This window comes from Dipodomys merriami, unplaced genomic scaffold (assembly GCF_024711535.1).
Source record: "Dipodomys merriami isolate MVZ:Mamm:240054 unplaced genomic scaffold, mDipMer1.0.p SCAF_183, whole genome shotgun sequence".
NCBI lineage: Eukaryota > Metazoa > Chordata > Mammalia > Rodentia > Heteromyidae > Dipodomys > Dipodomys merriami.
In genome coordinates, this window is record NW_027203193.1 from 2095709 (window position 1) to 2102046 (window position 6338).

The 6338-nt window shown below is 32.8% G+C and overlaps 1 pseudogene; it reads right to left on the reverse strand.

The window, feature by feature from the left end:
• Nucleotides 1–2718: 2718 nt before the first annotated feature.
• On the reverse strand, nt 2719–2817 carry LOC138830085 (U6 spliceosomal RNA; annotated as a pseudogene).
• Nucleotides 2818–6338: the final 3521 nt, after the last annotated feature.

A 6338-nucleotide genomic window follows, 5' to 3' on the forward strand; every position in this document is an offset into this window, starting at 1 on the left:
AGTGATTAGTACAAATGATAATTTGCCTCACTAAAAAATAATACACAATCCAGTCACCATGGGTTTTACGTTTTACTTGTCTATCCACATGTGACCACTTAATTTATTTTTAATTAATTAACTAATTCATTCATTCATTTGTTTGGTGCTAATAATAGGGCTTGAACTCAGGGCCCGGCTCTGTCCCAGAAATTGGTATTTTTTTTGTTTCAATTTTCTCAGGGCTAGCATTTTACTGCTTGTACCACAGCTCCATTTCTAGCTTTTGTTGGTTTCTTTCAAATCAGAATCAAATGGCCTTTTTTTTTGGTTTCGTCTGGTTTCAAACCACAATCCCCAGACTTCATCTTTCTGATTAGCTAGGATTATTGACATGAGCTATTAGTGTGGCTTATACTTTTTCCTCTGTACTTATCTAATCCACATACTTAGATAGTAATCTAAAACTGAGTATAGAAGCAATTTGTACAGTGATGAAATTGTCCTGTCAAAATTTCTTCTTAAGACCATACACAAAAAATGCCATGATTTAATATAAGAGAACTCATTATTGGACATACGAGCTTGAAGAGCTTTCTAATAGATTCATTATTTATTGTTACCCAACATTAGAAAAAATGTATAATGCAGTAAAATAGATGTCCTTTGCATGGCTATTAAAGAAACTTGTTTTCATCTATAAAAGTAGGCCTGTCTATTGTCTTCATGTGGTTTCTAGGATTGATGGTGCTTAATAAGAAGTCAAAATGTATTAGTAGTCCTTTGCTATCAATTAAATCTCACTTTTTCTTCTTGGAGAATATAATTATCAAAGCAATAGTTGAGAATCTGCAAGGAATAGTTCAGAATCATGCTTCCAGTGCAAGTGGTTCACCACTAAGTAATCCTCGATACCATTTTCCCCAAAGATTTGTCACAGATATAATTGGCTTGCCTTCTCTTGCTGCATGGACCTATTCCTTCATTCTACAGGAAAAGTGTGATTCAACTGATTTCATTCAGAACTGTTCCTACAATTATCAAGGATTTAGATTCTTGTCTGCAATTTGGTCAAACTACTTCTCTTTATGTAGACTGCTATAAATGTATTTACTAATTTCAAGTAAATACATAAATTCTATTTCCATCTTTTTCAAAACATAAAATTCTGCGTGCTCTATAAATTGATCAGAGACATGCATTTTTTCTCATTCCTAGAATAAGCTGCACATGAAGACACCACTGGTCCATATTTTCAGTCTGTATCTTTGAATATGGAGGAACATCTTTCCTCTGCTCTCCATCAATTCCCTACTCTACAGTTAGAATAATTTCGAATAGTAAAAATGGAAAAAGAGAAAATAAATCATAGTGAAAAAACAGATGCAGAAAATTCACTGGATTTTGCTGAACATTTCAACTAACATGAACTATTAGGGAAATACATGAACACATCATTCCCACTGGCACTCAAAGTCTCTGGTTAGGCAATTGTCATGAAAATGAGGAACATGATGAACAAGTGAGGAATGGTATCAATTGCAAGAAAAAAATGGAGAAGGATCCAAGCAAATTTCTTCTTTGGGCTGCTGAAAATAATCTGCTTACTACAGTGCAGGGACTACTTTCCAAAAAGGCCACTCATGTGAATACTAGGTATGAAGATGAGTATAACCATCTTCATCAGGAAGCCTACAGGGGATACTTAGACATTTTCCATGAGTTGGTGGCTCAATCGGCAGATATTCTTGCAATAACTGTAGATGGCTGGACACCCCCGCACAGTGCTTTTACGTGGAATAATACCAGAGTGGCTGTTTTCTTACTTCATCATTATCCAGATACCAATTCCCAAACTAAAGGCCTCTTGACCCCCTTTCATCTTGCTGCTGGGAGTAGAGACAGCAAAAACACGTTGGATCTCCATCTGTTGAACCATTATGTCAAATCAGGTCTGAAGAATAAGTTGGAAGAAACTGCATTTGATATTGCCAAAAGGATCAGTATATATCACTACCTCTTTGAAGTTTTGGAAGGCGGTAAAATTGCTCTTCTAAGTCACCATGGTTCGGTTAAGTTTCTTAAATTTCATAAATTGCATTCCATTCTTTGTGTCCATGCAAAATATTTTCACATCCAAATAACAACAATATCTTACTGTAACAATTTATGGATTCCATATGAATTGCCTTACTTTGATGTCAAAATGTATTCAAAAGAGATTTGTATACATCTATAATGGTTTCTGGAGAGTTTGTGCTTTTTTTAATAAGAAATAATTTTAACTTATCTGTTGAAATGAGTAGTATAGAAACTGAACATATTTCTGGTGTTTGTCTGAAAAAGTATATTTTTAAAATATTCTATCTTCTATGTTTGTATAATGTCCATAATCTATTTTATTCTCTCATAGATATAATACTTGGAATTCTACATTGTTTTATAACATATAGGCTCATTAATAAATGTGTCTTTTCAGATTGCATTCGATATAGAAACAGTGTAAGATTCCTTTTTTCCTAGGTCCTTATATTATATTTCTTTGGGATAAAATGGTAATGTTGTCTAATTTCAAAAGTTTTTTAAATATTATGCTATGTAAAGACTTCAATAATTTGAAGATTTAGCACACTGATGTGAAAATAACTTTTAATTATATGAATTACATGTATTATTACACTTGTAATTTTGTAATCAACTTTTTAATAACTGTTTTTCATTTCTTGCATCTGAAGAATGAAAAATATGGAATACTTCACAAATTTTCATATCATCCTGTGCAATTGCCATGTTAATCTCTGTATTGTTGCAATTTGGGTATACGTGCTGCTGAAGCATGTAGTGTCTTCTAAATTGAAGTATGCAATTTAATGATGCAATCTTTATACAGGCTTATATCCTTGGGTGCCTATTTGTAACAAGGAAACCTTAATGTTCCTAATGGTACTGATCTTATTTCCCTAAAATTCTGTGCAAAATGGAAAAAATTATATTGTTCAGACGATTGCTCACATTTTCAATTTTTTTGTCAATGACTATTTTAAGTCTTTTTCATTTTGAGGCATTTATAGCTAGGTCCAAAGGGAATGGCTTTTTGAAGTACTTATTTATCCAACTGAGTTAGCTTTGTAGAACTAATGGATTCAAAATAAGCCTTGCTTACAAGCTACTTCTAAACTTCTGCAGTTGAAATTTTCCCAAATGAGGTCTTACTGGCACAAATGTCTACCTGAACCTTTACCCTTCTTCCATGTAGGAATAGACCAACCAGAATATCTTATCCTAACAGCATGGATTGTCTTACTGGAACAAAACTAATCTTAGTTACAAGGGATCATATACAGATGAGCATTTCAGACAAAAGTGTTCAGACTAGAAGGTAATTTATCAAAATATAATTGTTTATTATACCTATCATTTCAAAAGGAGCTAAAGCCAAGAAGGTGAAAAAATTGTTCATATGCATGATTACCTAATGTCCTGGCCTATCTACCTTCCAACCAGGCAGGAACTTAAATTACTGCCTTTATATCACCAAATATTTCTATAGATCCAGAAGTCCATATGTTTCTCTTTGTTATTAGGTCTTAAATTGGTAATGACTCATCTTGCCTCCAGGCTGTAAATCTACAAATGGTAAAGCTTTAGGTCTAACTCTACCAAACACTGAGGTAGACATAATGTAATGAAATAATACTTTAGAACAGAGCTGCCTTTGACGCCCAATCCACAACAGAACAATGCAAAACATGTGCCATTTTATTATATTATATATAGTTATATATTTTATATTTATGTGCTGATTTCATGTTTCACGTAATGAAACTTACTATAATTAATTGATAATTTGACAAATAAATTGATATTTATTCCAATAAGTAGAATTGGAATATAAATAATTAAGTTTAGAATAAATATTAGAATATAAAAAGTGTCAATGCAAATGTCTTCGGTATAAACTTGTGATACCTTCTAAGTGTTCATGGTCTTCTAAATTCACATGGTAAAGAAACAATGTTGTTTTCCTCTAATCTATAGGAGGTTTTACTCTGCTGCTCTGTTTATTGTTTTAACTCGCTCGCCCCAAACTGTTTTTCTCCATATTTCTGAAGCATTCTTCAATATTATATCCAAATTTAGCTGATATGATGTCTAAAAAATATTATTCTTCTGCAGGACCCATGGGTCCTAGGATCCAATGTCCAAGTTAAATGTTATCACCAGATAACAGGGGCAAGACTTCTCAGCTAGGCCTATGCAACATGCCAGCAGAAAGTAATTGAAGATGCATCTCAATTTCTCTTTTCTTATATTTCAGGGCCCCAATTCCTTGAGATTCAAGAATTAGCAGCAAGTAATTGTGAAATGCAAGGTAATTTAAAATGAAGGATGAGTTCACAAAATCTGAGAAAAATTACTGTAATTCAAACTCAATTTACAAATGACAAGCCCATATGAGTGAACAAGATCACAGTGTCAGAAGATTATTTTTAATACCCCTCCCCTAATGATTAATCTAAGATTTCAGTCCAGCATAAATTGGCCCAAAAATAGTTCCTGGAAGGATAGATCCATAAATGGTCTACTGAGGCCAGGAAAACTTGACTTACAGGTCAAATGTAATGCAGAAAACCATTAATTGAGAAGATACTTAGTGCTTCAAAACACTGGTACTTTAGTACAATTTGATTCTGTGGTATAAAAATGTTGTCATTCTCAAATCAATGATAACCTACATTTAATCTCCTGAAAGTGTATTGCTTTTCAAATAAACTTTTTAAAATCACATTTGCCAAAATAATATTCAATAAGTAGATAATAATTAGTGACATTACAAGTTTTTCAAGTGTAGGGAGCAAGTTACAATAGAGTGGATTTATTTATCCAGCCCTAATGCCAAACAGGTTCAATCATTCATTAAAGTGTAGAAATAGTAGCCCCCACCATTTGTGTTGTTCAGTAGGTGCATTCCAGAAATGTGATGAATAGATCAGCCTGCCATGTTTCAAGCCCCAAACGTCAGCTTATAAAGTAAATTTCATCACTTAATAATGTACATTTTAAAAAGTCATGAATAGTTGCCTTATCATACATTGTTTTATATTTTCCCTATCTGTCTAACATAGAAAGAAATATGACTTTAATCTTGAATATGAGTGCTCATCAGAGATGTGACAAACAAAATCTGTCTTCCATTTCTATCATATTCCTCTATAGTAGTAAATCTTAATTTTCTTCTTTTTCCAAAACTTATAGGTAGTAGAAAGTATTATTCCATGTAAAATAAAATAATCATATACCATTGTACAAAGCCAATTATAAAAATTGGAATTAGGAATATATTCTAAGCCATTTTTAAACTTTCTTGATGAATAAAGATTAATCTTCCAAATGGATGAGAATATAATCATGTCTAGGTGCTTCAAGTCTGCAGTCTTGCAAATTGTTATTGCAAATGAATGAATTATGGAAATGTAAGTTGACCTCAGTTCAAGTATATGCAGGATTGAAACTCCATGGTATGTATATAAATCTTTCAAAGTACTAACAGACAGATTAACAGAATGACTAGCAGTAAGTTGAAAAAAGAGAGGAATAGTAGTAAAGACATAGAAAGAAAAAAATATGGAACAAGGGGCAAGTACAATGTACACATGTGATAAAGGAAGTGGTAAATCGGAAGTAAATCTTGGAGAAGGGGTTGGTTGAGAATGACATGAATCACTGTGATCCAGGAGCATTGGATAATTAGAGTGATATATTTAATTGTACCACAACCTTTTGAAATTCAGTTAAAAAGCACAACAACAAACAAAAACACAAAAATCACAACCAAATAGCCATCACTAGAGAGTATGAATATGACCTCTCAAAAATTTTAAGCAGTTAATGGAAGGCAGTCTTGGGAAAAGCAAAGAAAGCTGTTCAAAGAGAGCAGTTTGGGGTAGGGGAGGATTCTGAACAGATTTAAATAGATGGTCTAAGGTTATAACTCACCTACATCTGCTGCAAATATTATCTTTCTTCTGCGAGTTCTCTTTGTCGGAACTGGATACTTCAGTCCTGAGCCACAATTGATAGTTTGTGAAGATAGAATGGAAGAAAAAAGATCAAGAACTCATTACTCCATTGGAGAGAAAACAATCCTCTATGTTTGCTCTTATCTCTCTTCACTACTTTTTCTTCATACTTTTAAGTCAATTCACTTTGAATTATATTTTCCTTCTTTGTTCTGGCAACATAATTAGTCAAAGTAATTCACTAAATATTATTTGTCATTTTTCCTATCATACTATTATTGGCCAAGTGAGTCCATTAAACTTTCCTCTTGCATTTGGTGGCCATGAAACAACATCTAT